Source organism: Triturus cristatus, chromosome 3_1, assembly GCF_964204655.1.
Source record: "Triturus cristatus chromosome 3_1, aTriCri1.1, whole genome shotgun sequence".
Classification (NCBI taxonomy): Eukaryota; Metazoa; Chordata; class Amphibia; order Caudata; family Salamandridae; genus Triturus; species Triturus cristatus.
In genome coordinates, this window is record NC_140583.1 from 970,412,191 (window position 1) to 970,430,601 (window position 18,411).

General features: G+C 47.4%; 1 protein-coding gene across 2 annotated transcripts in view; it reads left to right on the forward strand.

The window, feature by feature from the left end:
- Positions 1–18,411, forward strand: part of SYTL1 (synaptotagmin like 1) — a 329,086-nt gene that overhangs the window by 106,448 nt on the left and 204,227 nt on the right. The window contains exon 1 of one of the 2 annotated variants that reach the window (XM_085645621.1): positions 16,202–16,335. The exons of the other annotated variant lie outside the window; for it this stretch is intronic. The gene's annotated coding sequence lies outside the window, so the exon portion shown is untranslated. Of the gene's footprint in view, positions 1–16,201; positions 16,336–18,411 lie in introns of those variants that run through there. 2 annotated transcript variants of the gene reach the window in all.

Below are 18,411 nucleotides of genomic sequence, written 5' to 3' on the forward strand. Positions count from 1 at the left end.
CACTAGCAGGTGGGCTGCTGATCGAGGAATTTATATTCCCCTAGATTTGATCAAGAATGTTATTTTACATTGTCCCATTTGTCAACACATCAGACAGCGCAAAGTACCCCAAATTGTTAAAGGTCATTTACATCGCGGGAAACTGCCTGCTCAAATTTGGCAAATTGATTACATCGGTCCACTTCCCATGAGTAGGAATTGTCAATATGTTTGCACTATTGTTGATACATACAGTGGCCTGTTGGTAGCCCTTCCCTGTAAGCAAGCTACCCAATTGAATACCATTAAAACATTGGAATTGATTATCATGTATTATGGTGTGCCATTCCAAATTCAATCTGATAATGCATCCCATTTTCGTGGAAGATTGGTACAGGAATTCTGTGTGGAAAACAATATTGACTGGGTGTTTCATGTCCCATACTATCCACAGGCCTCGGGTCTTGTGGAGAGATTGAATGGTCTACTGAAGGGGCAGCTGCGTAAATTAACTGATGACAAATATAAGAATTGGCGAGACTTTTTGTCCCAAGCGCTATTAATTTTGAATAATCGTCCTTTTCTAAATGCTGAATCTCCACTTATGCGTTTGTTCCCTCCGAATGTTAATGCTCAGCCAAATGAAATCAGAGAGACTGTGATGTACTGGGAGATTACTCCCGGAGCTTTGGCTCCATGTAGAGCGACCCCAGGGTCGGCAGGTTTAGACTTGCATGCCATGGATGACACCGTTATAAAAGGTAAAGATCGGGTCATCATCGCGACTGGTGTTGGTGTTCATATACCACCCGGGAATTTTGGATTAATCGCCCCTAGATCGGGACTGGCTGTAAAAGGCATTCAGGTACTTGGAGGGGTCATTGACAGTGATTATCAGGGAGAGATTAAGGTGCTCCTGCTGAATAGCAGTGAGGCTGACTTGCTGATCCATCGAACTGACCGAGTGGCTCAATTACTCATAATGCCTGTCTTCAGTGGTGGGATGGTAAAAGGCACTGCCCCAACTTTGCTAACTGTACGAGGCCAGAAAGGTTTTGGCTCCACAGATAACCCTGGGGCCAGGGTTTGGGTGCAGTCACCTAAGACTCCCCCTGAACAGGCAGAGGTTATCGCCACCGGTCATGATAACACCATTTTAGTTATGAGACCAGGGAAAGATAGCTGGGAAGCGGTCCCGGCTGACAAATGTTACTTACGAGAATGATTAATGCCTGTATTTGATTCTCTTTCAGATCATTCTTTGGATTGTTGCTGCAGGATGTGTCGTCGCCGGACTATTTTCGGGTTGGTTCGACGAGAGAGGAGGAATCCCGTCAACCCCGGATGAGCTACGCACCCGAGTGTCGCGTTCCCTCGCTGCGTGGGATTCGTCATCGAACTTTTGGACCCTATTGGTGAAAAGGGTGACCGATGCCCCTCACTTTTGTTTGACGCCGATGAGATCTGTACACGACATCTTAGCGACCTGTCTGGTTGCTGTCCCTGCTTCGCTGGAAACCTTAACTAATATTTTCAACATTTCAAAGGCTCGCCCCAATGTTCTTCTGGGCGATTTTGCCACCCATGCGTATTGCCCCTTATGTACTGAACTACCAGACCAGATACCCCCCGTCCAGTCCCAAATAGTTACCTATAATATCACACAAGGAGATATGTGTTTTTTCCTTACGTGTAATCCTAGTGCAATTTCTGAATGTCTGCGTCTGAAACTGAAAGGTGCTACTTCCTTCACCCTTCATGAGCGAACTTTGTGCTTTCAAAGGACACCGAAAACATGTGCTTCGGTCCAGAACAATATGACTTGCAAGAGTTTGGTAGTTACCCCTAGTCATTATCACACGATGTTGCTACCTGCCGGATGGCTTTTCTCATGTGGTAATACTTCCTGGCCATATGTCCCCGCAAATATTTCTGGTGGCCCCTGTGCCATTACGAGACTCAGCTTACTGATGTTCTCGTCACATCCGAATGCCAATTCTCGTGTGATTCGAGATACAGTGATGTTACAGGAGGATTGTGACTCATCTTTGCATTTATATTCCAAGTCTGAATACCTTAGCCTGGCTATTTCAATTATTGGTGTTCCTGCTTTGGCGGTTTATAATGCTAAATCTATTGAGAAAATGGCCTGCTGGATGGTAAAATCCATTAATCATACTTCTACAGTCCTGTCTGACATGCTGTTAGACGCCCAGGGTGAACGGAGAGCCATCTTGCAAAATCGAGCGGCCATTGATTATCTTTTGCTTAAACATGGACACGACTGTTCCGATTTTGAGGGTCTTTGTTGTTTTAACTTGTCTGATCATACACAATCTATTCGCGCTCACATTGACAGGCTACATGACTTGACGGAGGAAGTTAGAAAACACATTGACCAGGGCTGGTTTGACTGGCTCTTTAATTGGTTACCTGACTTGTATCTGTTACGTCGAATATTAGGAGGTATTCTAATTACCATTGCTGTTTTGATTTCTATTTGTTGCTTTATTCAGTGTATTCCTTCACTACTTCAATTTTGCACATTTGGTACTAGACATAGATCAGTTAGCTTTGTTTCATATTATTCTTCCACAGATGTTAGTTCTGTTTAATGAATGTATAATAGACTGAAGTCAAGGGTGAAATGTACTGTTCGATTTTCCCGGCCCTATTGTGTTGATGGGTGATTAGGGTGACTTCAGTCTCTTTACCATTCAAGCCTAAGGGTTAGAGTAGTGAATGAAGTCTATTTACTAGGCACTTCGACATGATCCTGTGTTATTCCCCATAGATTAGGGCTTGCACACATATCCTAGGGGATAGATTCGTTAGTATTAGGGATAACCTGCCCTGTAGTGAGGGTATTTCATGGAGCCGTGCTGAATTCAGGCCTGGTAGGCCTCAAACGGGAGAGACTCCATCTTTCTTTCTGCTCCGGCAGCTTGAGATGCTTCTAGGTTAAAGGGGATGTTTTAGTTATGAGGTGTTATTCGCTTGGAGAGAACCGGTTCAGACCGGCCCTTATCGAAGGATTGTATTTTTCTTCATGCCGAAGACGCTACATCAGGCCGGCCGGCTGGGAAAGTGTCCTTGGCACGGGGAGGTACAAGAATTTGGTGGGCGGCAGGTTACGGGCCGGAATTTTCCATGAGGAAATGCACCTCTATATTAGTAAAAGTCTGAGGCAGTTACGAGGCACTTACTTCAGTCCGTAGGCGGCATCTAGCCGTTAGCAGTAAAGCTACTACTTATTCCAGGGAAGACAGATGACAAACTTGAAGGCGGAGAAAAACCGAGAGACAGATACTCTTCTAGCAGAATTGCCAGAGAGGAGAGAGTAGCCGATGAGGAAGAGGTCCCAGTGACTCGGAGAAGGGAGCTACGGAGGTGTGATCTCCAGACGAGCCGAGGCACAGACGAGAAGGGAACCTAGATGACCATTGAGTGCAGGCTACACACGACTAAGGTGATGTCGACCCCTTTCTTATTAGAGTGTACAACCTAATCTTTCACTTTTCTTTGCAGGTTATGTGTTACACAGTAATGTTGTGTGATTGCGTATATAATAAATAATAAAGTATCCAGTTTGTAGTGAATCAACATGTGCTGCGTGTTCTTGTACAAGAGGGTAGCCTATTCTTCTAGTCAGCTGTGACTTGACATGAACAGATGTTAACCCTGATCAGGTAAGTGGTAGCTGAATAAGGGAGAGAGGAACCCCTCGAACCAGAGAACAGGTTGTGCTCAAACTGGCAGTTCTTGTGTGATCTGGTAAATAGTAAAACTGATTCCCCTGCTGTATGTTATGGTAATCATAGGATGAACTTGTGCTGAGGCTGCCGTCTGGGTAGGAAGTCCTGGGTCCGTCTGGGACCGCGAGACTGAGGCTGCCGTCTGGGTAGGAAGTCCTGGGTCCGTCTGGGACCGCGAGGCTGAGGCTGCCGTCTGGGTAGGAAGCCCTGGGTCCGTCTGGGACCGCGAGGCTGAGGCTGCCGTCTGGGTAGGAAGTCCTGGGTCCATCTGGGACCGCGAGGCTGAGGCTGCCGTCTGGGTAGGAAGTCCTGGGTCCGTCTGGGACCGTGAGGCTGAGGCTGCCGTCTGGGTAGGAAGTCCTGGGTCCGTCTGAGACCGCGAGGCTGAGGCTGCCGTCTGGGTAGGAAGTCCTGGGTCCGTCTGGGACCGCGAGGCTGAGGCTGCCGTCTGGGTAGGAAGTCCTGGGTCCGTCTGGGACCGCGAGGCTGAGGCTGCCGTCTGGGTAGGAAGTCCTGGGTCCGTCTGGGATCGCGAGGCCGCCACTTATATTATAAGAGGTCTAGATATATATATATAGATATATATATATATATATTAGGAATTCCCTGTCCTTAGGTGGTATATATATATATCGGTGGTTACTTGTTGTGAATAGGCCCTAGGGAGAGGGTAACGTTCTGGCTGGGTTAGAGAGGCTCTGATGAGCGGGTTCTATCTGATCCGAAAACCCAAGCAGAACAAGTGCATTGGCATGGAGTAGAGTGATGCAGAGTAAAGTGGCGTAGAGTGCTGTGGCATAAAGTAGAGCGGTGCGAAGTAGAGTATAGTGGCAAAGAGTGCAGGGCCATGACTGTAACCGATGGTAAGCTATGGGCAGGTTGTAAGCCCACTGGATGGACACAACATGTCTCGCTGAGACAGCACTTGCGCTATCTACGCGAAGCCTGAAAATGAGCTGCAGCATAATAAATATGTGCTTTTGTTTACTGTCATCAGCATGACCAGTGGCAGTAAATAGATGTTATTTGGAGTGCCGCAGAGCTACATAGGTTTTAAGATGTTTTTGTTAGACAGCCAGGTAAACATCAGAGATTGTTATTTAATTGGCTGTTGATTGCTTAGTGTCATTCTGTTGATGAGCTGCCAGCTAACTAACAGTGTGTGGGTGTTGGCACTGAAACAATAGATGCTGCTGCAGGATTGAGTGACATCAGCAGAGTTAAGTGTGTGTCTATTCATTGCAACAGCAGGTACTGTTGCAGGATACAGATTAATTAGGCACACTGTGTATGAGGCCAAAATCGAGAAAATCATTGAATGCTACTGACTAGTACTCATGAGCACTAGCAGAGGGGAAACATCGTTTACAATGCATGCGATACATCGGATGCCATTACAACGCGGTCTTTACAACTACCGCCTTGTTACATCCCAAACCATTACAACACAAGTCGTTATAATGACTTGCTGTCGGGGGCAGAAGGTGTTGGATTCAAAATCCAACACATTCCCTACTGTTGCACAGACTGGAGTTGGAATAGTAAATTATACTATTCCAAAATCCAGCACCCCTCCTACAGCAAGTCATTGTAACGACTTGCGTTGTAATGGTATGCGATGTAACAACGTGGTCGTTGTAATGACCGCGTTGTAATGGCATGCGATGTATTGCATGCATTGTAACGTGGCATATTCCTGGCAGAGCCACAAATGGGTTTAAGCACTGCGAAATGAAGTGTTACCACAGACTTGAGGTCCTTCTGCAGAGCTACTTCTATATGTAAGGTGTGTAGGCCAGAGGTACACTGGTGCAATTGTGCATGGGTCTTTGTACTTCAACTACAGTGTGATACATGATCATTGATGTGTGTGTGTGTGTGAATCTAAGCACTGGAGTAGCAGTGCTGATGAACACTGTTAGTCTGATTTCATCCTATAACTAAGTTTTCTTCCATTTATTGTCTAACATGCTGTGCCCAGTGACTGGGGTGGGCACCATGGGCGCGTGGATGGCTTCAGATTGCTAAAGTACACGATGTACCGCTGTGTGTTAAACATGCACCACATCCAGCAGCTACCATTGTATTGATTTGTTTACTTTTTAGATAGCAAACATTAAACCATACTAAGATTTCCAAGAGTTTCACATAAAAAGTGATAGGCTATACCGGTAACCAGGGAGGCGTATACAGGCCATGAAGTCAGAAATTACGTTCAGCATCAACATATGCAGGGAGGAGAAATCAATGTATGTCTTAAAACGTGGGCAAGTTTCTAGATAAAGCACATTACCGGATAGAATAAATTCCATTATTTATAAGGATCAACAGATGTTTCTGCTATCCCAGGGTCCTTTGTGCTTCATTTACGTTTCAAGCACACTTCACAATTGGGCTGTTTCCAAGAGCCAGAACAACATCTCTGTTCGAACATCAGATGTGCACATTTTTATATGCCCTGTTTAAAGAAAAAACTTGGATAGATTCGAACACATTTGAGAACTGTTGTTGCCCTTCCCTTCCATTGAAGTGTGTGTGAGCAGTGGGGCAAGACGCCCACTCCCGTGCGAATCTGTACTTTCAACAACAGATCAAAGTCGACATGGCTGTGAAGGAAGGATTATACACCATGTGCTGCTTGAACAGCCGAAGTAGGGGCACACGTCAGACACTGGTGTTTGGGAACAAGGGTTGGAGGCCTTAAGGGGGCTTCTGTGGTGTAGACATTTTGATATTGAACTTTTTGTGGGTGGGGGCATGCCAATTGTGTTTGGCCTCTGTAGTGCAGTCAGCAGCATTTGACAAAGCACTTCAGCATATCTAGACAGATTGTAAGCGCTATAAAAATGCAATTAAAATAAAATACAGGATACTTATGTAGCTCCTAAAAGAAAGACAAAGCCATAATCTTTGATGTAAAACAGGATAAAGAAATACCTACCTATTAGCTGAACTGCGCAACCAGGAAACGTAAGCTTGTGAGGAATCCTGACTTCCATATGGGACCAAATTTTGTGATCCAATGAAATTACCTTGCTCCACTGCGCCTCTATTTCCTTTACTATCAGATGTAAGACCGCCTTGAAATACATCAGTTCAGGATATGCGCTGTAAAAAGAACTCCCCTGACTACAATGTTTCCTCCGTCTATATTGCAAACATACACATATCTAGTCTAGAGTGTACATAGCAACTGAATTGTCTTTCAGTTCGCTCAAGGCGTTGTATTAGGGCGGAAGCAGAGGAGAATTTGCGGTGATGTTCAATACAGGCTCAGTCAGTCTGACATACACAGCACTTTAGAAACCTACACAGGGGTTTACAAGCAGCCAACTCTTTATGCACAGCTGCTGGGGAGAGCTGCTGCCCACTCTCTTCTGGAGATGGGCATTTTCAAAGTTAATAGTGAATTAAACTGCAACAAGAGGCGACACCTTGACCCTAAGTCACCCACACCTCTCTGGGCCTAACTGCTGTGACCACCCCATAGAGCATCCAGCTTAGCTCACGTACCATCTCCCACCCTGGCTGGCTCCTTCTGTCCTAGTTCAAGAGTAGTCCTTGGGGCAAGGGCATTTACGATTGCCCCTCCACCTCTTGTACGCTAGCAGCACAGAGGCTACCATGAGCGAGCCATAAACAAGCAGGAGACACTGGTCCAGCCTTGGGCAGCAGCTTGAATTGGCATCTCTTCTGTACAGGGAGCCAATGGAGTTTCCTGGGGTGGGATGTGATGTGAGTTCGTCGGGGAAGGCCGAGGATGAATCTGACATCCTGTATGGTCTGAAGTGTCTGTAGAAAGTGTGCAGCGATTCCTACGTAGAGGACATTGCCATAGTCCAGTCAGCTGGTGAGGGCTTATGTAACGGTGCATCTCGTGTGTAGGGGTAGCCACTTGAAGATCTTACATAGTATGCGCAGATTGAAGAAGCAGGTGGAGAAGACGGCGTTGATCTGTGATTTAATGGTGTGCTCGTTGTCAATGATGATTTCGAGGTTTCAGGCTTGGTTGGAGGGAGTGGGTGCGGGTCCTAGGTCTGACGGCCACAGGAGTTGTTCCATGTGTTGCTGCTGTTGCCAAAGATCAGTACTTCCATCTTGCCTGTCTTCAGCTGCAGGCAGTTGTTCTTCATTCAGTCGGCGGTGTTTGTCATGACTCAGTGGAAGTTGGTTCTGGTGGTGGTGGGCTCATCAGTGAGTGAGAGGATGAGCAGCTGGGTGTTGTCTGCGTAGAAAATTAAGTTGTGAACGTGGGATCTGACGATGTTGGCTAGCGGGGTCTTATATGCGTTAAAGAGCATGGGGCTGAGAGATGAGCCCTGGGGGACACCGCAGGTGATCTCCTTGGGTTCAGAGGTAAAAGATGGGAGGTGGATCCTCTTGGTTCTTCCTGTGAGGAAGCAGGGGATCCATCTGAGCGCATCCCCTTGAATGCAGATGTGGTGGAGTCGTTTGATCAGTGTGTGGTGGGGTACAGGGTAGAAGGCTGCAGAGAGGTCGGGAAGGATCAAAGTTGCTGTTTTTTTGCGATTCTACTTCAAGATTAGTGCAAGGCTATTTAGCACTCTGGGCAAAATAGCATTTTGAGGTTGGCGCGCTCCCAGTATCCGTCCCCTTTCCTCCATTATCCTCAGTTTTGGCAAAGCAGTGTGTGATAAACCACAATTGTGTTTGCAGCGCATTTACACAGCATCTGTGAATGCCTGTGTTCACATGCTTTGGAACATTAAAGCCAGATCTATTAGCTTTGTCAAGACCTGCTATATATATTTATTTTTTTATACGAGGGTGTGATAGCTGTGCAGAGATGCTCAGCTATATGCACCCTTTTTTTTCACTTTGTGCGCGCTTCTTTTTCCTTTTTAGGTCTCGCCTGAGACAGCGCTTTAACGCTGTTCTGGCGAGACTTATATTAGGCACTTTTGGAAGTGGAAACGAGTGCATTTCAGGCCGCCAACTACAGTGCATGTGCTCCGGGCGCGCGCACCATTTGGCAGCCTGAAAGCATTCGTTTTCTTTCACTTTCGCGGCTGCACGGCCGCCCGCGAAAAGTGCTCACCATTTGCCAGCCTGCATTGCCTCTCTCCCCTACCCCCTCCCTTATCCTCTCTTTTATCACACTCTGTAGTGTTCCAAAGAATGTAAACAGGACCCCGCTTCCCGGAGCCTAATTGAAGTCATGCCGATTTTTAGAGCACTACTTCAAATAGCTGTTAGCAAAATATGTTAAAGCATGGCTTGCCGCAGTTACGGACCTCTTCATTCCCAAACTTAACTCCAACCTCTCCCTCTCTTACACTCGCTAACTCCCACACAGCTCAACATTACAACGTTGCCTGGTGATGGACTTATTTTCCATGGTTAATGTCCCCGAGCCCATGCTGGGTGAGCCTCTGAGCTCAATATTTCAACATTCTCTGATGATGGATTTCCTTTCCAATGTTAATGTCTCCGAGCCCATGATGTGCGAGTCTCGCAACTCCACATTTCAACGTTCACCGAGCAGGCCCTTATCTCCCCACCCTGCCAGTCTGTGGCTGCACCCTGAAGCCCCGCGCCACAGAGTGATCCCCGAACGCGGATATTAATCATGCTAACGACCCCCTCTTTAATCTGAAAGGCGACCCGTCCCAGCCTCCACCTTCTATGTTTCTTCCCTCAGCCACTTCTGAGTTGCGCTCCTTGTTCGCTAATTACATTTCTTTCTTTGCTGATGACTTCTAATAGGCTCGGACGGGAATAATTATGCGGAGACATTTCATGGCCTGCCGGATCAGGAATTCCCAGTGAGTTAGTGACAGGCCTTTCAGTCGCCGGCAGCCTTCCCCCGGCACCGAACAAGGCCCGAGCAGCGGCCCCGGGGGAGCCCAGCCTGCTCCCACTGTCACTCACACCCCGGCCTCCTCCTCTGCAGCACCCCCACCCCTCCACTCCCCTTCGCTCCTCTTCTCTTCACACCCACCCACCCACTCACTCCCCTCCTCTGAATTCCGCTGCCACCCCCTCCTTCACGCAGCCGATTCTACCCCTTCCCGCCCCCTTCTCGCTGCTGGCAGTCGCTGCGGGGGACCTCCAGCCCTCCACACAGAATGAGCTTCTCTTGAAGGGCAGCTATCGACGCCCCTTGATCTCTGATCCCCAAACAAGTTACTTTTTTTTTTATTTTTACAACCGCAGTAGTTTGGTCTGGCCTGTTTTGACTGTATCCCCACTGTCTTTCACATTAGGTCGCCTCCGCATTTTATCCTTCCTGGCCCACCACTGACCGCACACCCACCAGGTTAGCCCCGCCCTTTCGTCCATGTGTGGTCTCGCGCGGCACTCTTTCATGTTAATGAAAGTTTTATCACACTCGGTGTGCGTCTCAAGGGAGGCCAACGATTGTTTACATTGTCATGTAAGCCCCTTTCATGTGAACCTGTAGCACTCCGAGTAGGGACAGTATCGGGGGCCAGGTTCCTGCCCAGACCAGCCCTCTCATCGGAGCAAGCTCATCCCCTGCAGCCCCACCCCCAGTGAAAACATCGGGTGTCTGCTCTATGTGAACACGTAGAATATAATAATTTCCTAGTGGTAAAGCAATAGAGTCCTCTCCTGAAGTGTGGCATTTGCTATCCAGGTACTTTAGATAGTAGTACCGTAGGAGTTTGATAACCACTCATTTCCCTGACCTGGTCCAGGTGCTGCAGTGGTATTGGTAGCTGGTTAATGGCCAGACTAACAGTGGCAGAAACGGGGAGAGGCCTTTATATTGACATGGAGAGAAAGGGAGAAAATTGAGGTAGGCAGACATAAACAAGCATTTGCAATGCAATAGGTCTCGCATTTATACGAGTTTGAGCTATTGGCATTGTAAATGACAGTGCCTTTTATTTATGTTTTAAAAAAAAAAAAATTAAATAAAAAGCATTGTCATTTACAATGCCAATAGCTCAAACTCGTATAAATGCGAGACCTATTGCATTGCAAATGCTTGTTTTAATATTTCAATTTACTGTTCTAAATGGGTGACCGCCATGTTAGAACCGTAAATTAAAAGTGGCTGTAGTGCATCACAACGCACTTTCACTCTTTTGTCACACTGCACATGTGTGCATTTATCATGATGCAAGTGGATGCCAAATGGGATCCTGTCTGCAATATTTAAAGAAAATCTCCCATTTTGGGCCAGAAAATTCACTTCGCTATTCACCCATGCACTCGCCACAGGGACATTGCTGGATGTGTGGAACGGATCTATGATAAATCCGATATGTAACGCTGGTGATTGAATCCAAGCCACAAAACGACCGTCTAATAGCTCTGCTGGATATTGAGGTCAAATACTTTGCCTCATCTTGGTGGCTGACCGAACAGCATGGTCCGATACAAATAACATTGTGCCCCCTAATCAAACAGGGTTCTTGAAAGGAACTGGTACCCTAACAAACATCTTGGCTCTAGCACTCATCGTGGATAAACAGAAAAAGAAAAAAACTCTACTTCACCTATGTTTCGACTTTGAATTGACTTTTTATTGTGTAGATCGAGCCAAACTGTGGATAAAGCTCGCAAACTGCGGCTTACCATCGCCCCCGCTGAGAGGAATCTAAATGCTTTACACAAACACCTGGACCAGGATAAAAATAGTTAACAGGTCCCGCCTGTCCAGGAAAACTCTGACTAATTAGGACCTCAAACAAGGGTGTGTGCCTGCACCGGATCATTTCAATCTTTCTATCAGATCTGACGGTGGTACTTGACTCGACAAATAGCCATTCTTCACGCCTGGGTCCCTTCAATTTCAACCACCTTCTGCATGCAGACAACGTACGTCTTCCGCTGCAGTTCCAACAAGCATTGGCATAGCCAATAGGTCTCGCCTTTGGGACCTTATAAGTGTTTAGCCATGCAACAGTTTCATAACTAAATACTTATAAGGTCCCAAAAGCGAGACCTATTGGCTATGCCAAGCGGCCGTGCCGCCGCGAAAGTGATCGCGATCAAACATCAAAGCGGCTGCAAAAGTGAAAGTATTTGCGGTCAAGCGCGGGGCGCACGCCCGCACACATGCACTGTAGCTCTAGGCTGGCTGGGTAGCACTTTTTGGAGCCCTCTTAATAAGTCTCGCCAGACCAGCGCATGCGCTGGGTCAGGCGAGACCTAAAAACGTTGGCCTACAGCCATTGATAGATGCATTATCTAAGTAAGCTAGTGAAGACACAGTGGAAATTAATAGAAACAAGACCAAAGTCATGTCCATCACAGGGCGCACAAGGAGAAGAGCGATGTGGTTGCTGAACAAGTAACCTCTTGACAAAGTGGACACATACAAATACCTGGGTGGCTTGATAGATGACAAAGGTTCCTTCTTCAAAACAAATAGAGGACACTGTTCCAAGGGCTGGATGCAAATAGTCATCCATATGCCGTCAAAAATAGGAGAAAAGGGGACAGAGGTTCTAGGCGGGGTGGTCCCATCAATCAAAGGAAAGAACATATCTTGCCTCTTGTTGCCCTCACACGCCCCTAGTGGTGTCATGCTTCATCATCGGGCAATTGCTCGTCTTTGGGACCGGCGCTTCAGTTTTTGCCAGCCGGTACAACACTCGTGGCAGCGGGACGGTGGCTTTTAAATACTTATGCGTGTCGGTGTCTGGGCAAACCTTCCTTCCGGGGCGTTCCATAGTACTAATGGAAAAAGCACATGCTTGCAAGCTGGCCCGCAATGCGCATGCGTAAACGGGGAAGACTGCATGCACATTTTGTGTTACCCTCATATAGGACCCACACACCCTCATGCACCATCCGGCATGTCTCAAAAGATCTCCCATAAAGCGACCCTTCGGGGGACCCGTTGGGTATTGTAGCGCCGGTCCCAACGAGGAGCAATTGCCCGATGATGAAGCATGACCCCTCTAGGGGTGTGTGAGGGCAACAAGAGGCAAGATATGTTCTTTCCCTTGATTGATGGGACCACCTCGCCTAGAACCCCTGTCCCTTTTTCTCCTATTTTTGAAGGCATATGGATGACTATTTTGCATCCAGTCCTTGGAACAGTGTCCTCTATTTGTTTTGATGTGATCCTGGGGAGCATGGACACTGGACCATTAATGGCTCCCAGGTCCCCCTTCTCCTTTTGATAGAGAAAGGTTCCTTCTTACCACAAAGGCAGTTACAAATGAAAACAGGTAACGCGTTTATTGCAGCTTTCTACACCCTTTCAAATAACCTGAAAGCCCCCAGCCACTCCTACCCATCATGGCATTAAAACTCCTTTCAACAATTACTTAGAGTAGTGAGGGGCTTCTAGGCTGTGATTCGGCCTCCCTGGACTCTTTACTTATCAAGGCCTAGAAACGAGTCTTTAACACGCTGAAGTATGCGTCTCCGGCACAGATCCGCCTAGAGTGTGGCCTCGTATGGCAAGCATTTGAGAGGTAGAGTGCCTTCATAAGGCGCCACTACATTTTATGCTATTTTGCTCTCTATATTCTGCTTTTAAGTAATGGTTTCTCCGACCCATATAAAGTGGGAGATCTTTTAATAATCATCCGGAGGCTTACTTTTCATTCAGCGCCTTGAGTCTCCGGCCATGTGTTAGTCAATTTTACATTTTATCACACAAGCATTGAAAATGAGAAGAGAATATGCAGTGTAATTTGAGTCATGTTAGTATTTTAATATCGAAGTATACCTGGTGATAGCTTCTTTTATGATGACTTTTATGAAAATTTCTTTTTTTCATTGGTCATGACTTTTTATTCTCTGTATCTTGTAACGGGAGAGTATAGTAATTCTGTGATTGCGGTGTTGTAGCTTTTATTGCCATAAGATGCTTTGAACCTGATGCCATTGTTACTTTGTGCTTTTATGGTCGATTGACTGAATAAAGTTGTTTGATTGACTGACTGAAGCGCTGCTACAGGCTGAGGCTCTCCGGTGAAACCTCATCTCTACATTAACTAGCCTCCTTGCCTCATACTTCAAGTCCTTTCTGGAAAAGTTCCATTGCAACACTGCAAGTGAATGCTCTGTGGGACCAGTCACTGCCCTACGTGATCTTTAAAAGGGTTATAAATAAGCATGTGAAGGAAAAATCCTTGATCGCGGACAAATTAATTCTGACAAAACAGATCTCACAGGTGGATGCTAGTGAATGACTATAAGCAGCTCAAACCAGTCACATAGTTCAGTCAAGCATACTCCGCTTTCAAGAAGCAGAAGTTTTTGACCTTCCGGCAGTGCCGTCTTAACGCATGGGCACGCTGGACAGTTTCCCGGGGGTCCCATAGGCATAGGGGTCCCATGCAGACCAGAATTTAACATGAATTTTCCGTTAAACATTTTTGTTCCTGTGAGTGGTTGTGTAGGCAGGGACCAGTGGACTGCTTTACCCGGGCACCTTTAATGCTGTTAAGACGGCCCTGCCCTCTGGCTTGGGGTCTTTCCATCCTTGGTAGTGTGACCATGATGGCAAGCGAAAGACGGCAGTGCTTGTCGTTTGTGGGGTTCATCGAGAGAGGACCTTCTCCACCTCTGTCCAGATCTAACCAATCTCAGAAGAAGCCTACACAGAATAGCACTTAGGGTCAGAGGGATTAGAATTTTCAGACAGGCCATTATTGCTTGCCTAAGCATCGATGACCCCATATTGAACTGGAGATTCGTCAAATTTGTAGTTGGTTAATAGTCTCTTACCTCTCTAGGGTCCGAACTCATAACCAATCTACCATTTTTAAGCCTTAAAACTAATTTGCTGACCCCACAAGCCTAGAACACAGTTTGCACAGCTTACTGAGGAACTTTTATAATTATAATGTTAGTTTTATTATACTTTTCTGGTGCGGTTTGGTTTTATCTTACCAATGCAAATGATTTGAAATTGATGCATGTAAGCACATTGGCGGCCTTCATGGAATGGGTTTTCTTCAGTAAGAAACCCATTCCAGAATTGCTGGCCACGCATCTTGAAATGTGGGTTCACATGTCAGTTACAAAAATCACTGACAAAGCTAATAGCTCTACATTTTCAAGCCGAAGCCTATTGGCTTTGCCTGCTTGTTTCAATTTGGCTACAAAGTATTGGAATATCCGGCATATATTTTCACAGGATTCCTCAAACTTCAATATCTGATGGAAACCCTTGTATCGCATACTGAGACAACCGGTGCCAGCCCACAGTATTACGAACAGGGCAAGCTCTGGGGGGTGCGACCACACCGGGCGCTGATTTGGGGTGGGGGCGTCGTGTTTGAAGTATATTATGGGGTTAAAAGCACCTGCTGCAACGTTCCTGACCTTCAGCAATTTTCAGGCAACAATAAAAAGTCAAGATAACACCAATCCGGGAGAGAAACCTGAGGTTGTCTAGTGGAAGTTTTGGCTCATGGTAAGGTAAGCGCAGTGGGTTAACGTGCCTGCTGCAAAGAACTTGTACCATGCAGATCACAGTTCATATAATGTACACAGGTCAGCCGGGTACTGCTTTTGTCAGACTTCCTTTGCTTCTTGCAGTGTATATGTTATAATACTAACATAGACCAGTGGGCTATTAACTGTCATCAAAGTGCTGCATGCAAACTGCAAGGTATAGATTAGAGCATTATGATTTTTTCCCCAGTCTTTCATTATCCTAATGTTGGAAAAAGGGTTCGTATGACTAGAAATCAATGCTGATTATTAAAGGGAACTCCCAACCCTGGTGTTGCGTTTTCAGTTCTGAGTTTGTGCTTTTCGAGATCCAGCACTCTTAAACTATCCTGCCGACAAGTATGGATGACATGTGACTCTTACACCTTGTAGTCCTCTGTCTCGTGTAACATTTCCTATACACTGATTTACATACATAAGATTGATTGTCTCTGTGTAATGTGCGTGCGGTGTAAAGTGCTCTACGCTGGTATGAGTGGCGCTATAACACTAATTAAATGCAACAGAGCGAGAGAGTGGTTGTGGAGACCTGAGGGGCGCTGTTAAAGTGTGATCGTGAGGGAATCAGTGGCGGGGGTGGTCATTGGGGGGCGGGGGGGGGGGGGGCAACATGGATTGTCGCACCCGGCGCCACCAGCGCTAAAGCCGGCCCTGACTACGAAGCCATACCGCAGCCAGGTTGACTGCTCGCTGTACAAATGGAAACAGCACCTGAAAATAGCGATTTGTCATGGGAAGTCTGGGGCTGGAAGAGGCGTGTTCTCGCGACATTTAATCCGACGATAACCAACCATTAGTGTGCATGTAAACCGGTGGTTAGGCAAATAATTCAGCAGCAGGTGCGTTAAACCTTGAACTATGAAACTGATCCCCTGCAATGCAAGTCAACCCTGCATTTCTGCAGCAGGCGCCTTACCCCTCTGAGACATTCTGGTGCAGTAACTAACTCAGACCCAGAGGCACGGTTGCGCAAGATCACAGATATTGGCATAGTAGGCGGTGTGACGTAGCGGCTCGCGGCGGCCGCACCCTGTGCGGTCCAGATGGGCAGCTCCCTCCGCCCTGAGTCAATGTTTTCCTTCTGGGAGCGGGTTCAGGTGACTGTGTCCGCCTCTTGCAGCACCCGTCACGCCGCACACTGCGAGGGATGCGGCAGGCGCTGGGAGTGGAGGCGCTGGGAGCAGTGAAGGTCAGTTTGGAACAGATTGGGTGGCTTCTGTGGGTATTTGATTGCTGTCTCGTCTCCGGGTGCCCGTCGCTGCCAACTTGTTCCACGTGCTCTTTGAAAAATGCAGCCGGACCGGTCTTTAAACCAGCAGTGCTCAAACGTCTGGCAACAGTAGTTTCGACTTACCTTGTACAATGATGAACTTCCAGGCTCCAACACCTCAACTGATTTTTTCTGCAACTTGTCTGCTTTGCGGTTGGTTCTGGCTGTTGTCTGACATTCCAGCTGTTAAATGCGCAAGCGACGGAGATCCGGTTGGAGTCTGCGGGTCAAGGGTGCCAATCCTGATATAATAGCGCGCTGGATTGGTGTAGTTGCTGTTGCACAGCGCTGCTTGTACCGTGCCGTGCTATATGTGTATAACCCCCATAGTTCTGCGTAGAGCCGGCCTAGAGCATGGATGAGCTGTGCCGACGCCCAGGGCGCCAATATTCCAAGGGGCGCACCAGAGAGCTAGCTGCCTGACTTACTGTTATGCAAACAGCATCTCTTCCATCCCACTTGGCCTCAATGGGGTCGCGTTAAAGGCTTATTAATCAGCCTTTAACGTAATTGTTAGCCCCCCCCCCCCCATCAACCAGCTGCCCTCCTACCATCTTCACACCTCCTGCCCTCACACCACGAGGACACCCGCCCCCACAACAAACACCAACTTCTCTTTCTGCCCAGGGCGCTGTCCCTGTCAATCCGATTTAGGGGCGACCCAGGCTGGAACCAGGGTCCTTTCCAAGTAAGGTAACTCAGTGAGCTAACATGCAGGTGTGCGTGCATGTGTTTTGTGTGCGGGTGTAAGCCACCGGCATCCGCACCTCTTTAGTACCAGCGAATATTTGTAAATAAATTGCAGAACACAGGGAAGACAGCAAATTTAGTTGGTTAGTTTGCGTGCTGTTTTCATCAGTGTGTAACCGGCAGACACATGTTCGAATCTGAGCAAAACAGCTCGGTTGGTTGACTTGACATTTGCAGTTATCTCTTTGTTAGTCTGTAGTTTCTATTTGTGCTTGCTTTGCCTCTTGTCTCTTGCTCTACCGTGGGTTTCATTTCCGTTCTCTGTGCGGTCCGCTGTGCCTCGCTTCTGCAGTTTGTGGTTTGTTTGCTCACCTCTTCTGTGCACTCGAACTCTTGTGGGTCTGTTATTTGCGCGCCTTTTCCATTTGTGCGCCATTCGTCATGTATCTCTTGTTTATAATTAAAATAACTCGTTTCTTAAGTAGCAGTTGGTAGCACTGGTTTTCTCGGTTCCATAGCGCTGTAACTCACGGGTGTTGGGACCAGAGATGCTCTAAGCGCCCTCGGGGAGATGAAAGACTCAAATGGCTAACCAGTGTTTACAGCACTGCAGCTCAGACACGAAGCCGAGCAAAGTGCGTCACATACCCAGAACTCTACGTCAGCTGCGCCTACCATCTGAGCTACCTTAATTTAATTGTGGCCGGCAGGCCGTGCCAGGCGCTTGAACCCACTGAGCTGTGTTACTGAAACTGTAAACCCCCAGGCGGATTGCGGAAATGGGTAGATTAACTCATTTAGCAATCTTAACATTTGTAACCGAAGCCAAAGGATGTTGTTGCTCAAGAGCACGCGGTGCGGCTAACGTGGAAACGTCGAAGGATGTAGCCGGGTCGCATTAGGATCAGACCGGGTGGTTTGCAGGTTACTCACTGGCCTCTGCCATGAGCGTTCCCCGCCTTACCTCCTCCTTCACTCAGTTGGAGTATGTCCATCGCATTCCAAGAGTCACCACCAAATGAGAAGCCTTGCCCTCCCAAACTTTTGCTAGTATACCAGGGAGAGACAGGACTGAGTGACAACAGAGGAGGACCAACGTGTAAAATTCTTCACTATCTTGGATACTGGGTACGCCAATTGTTCTCCTGCTAATTGGTAGCCCAAAAGCATTACCCTGGGGTTTCCCTCAATCATGTGGACATATCGCCCCCGAGGAAGGCCACTTCCACAACCTGCATAGCTGCCAGCCAGTGCTGGAGGGCAGGATACGTTACCCGGTACCGATACTCGCATCCATGGTACCTG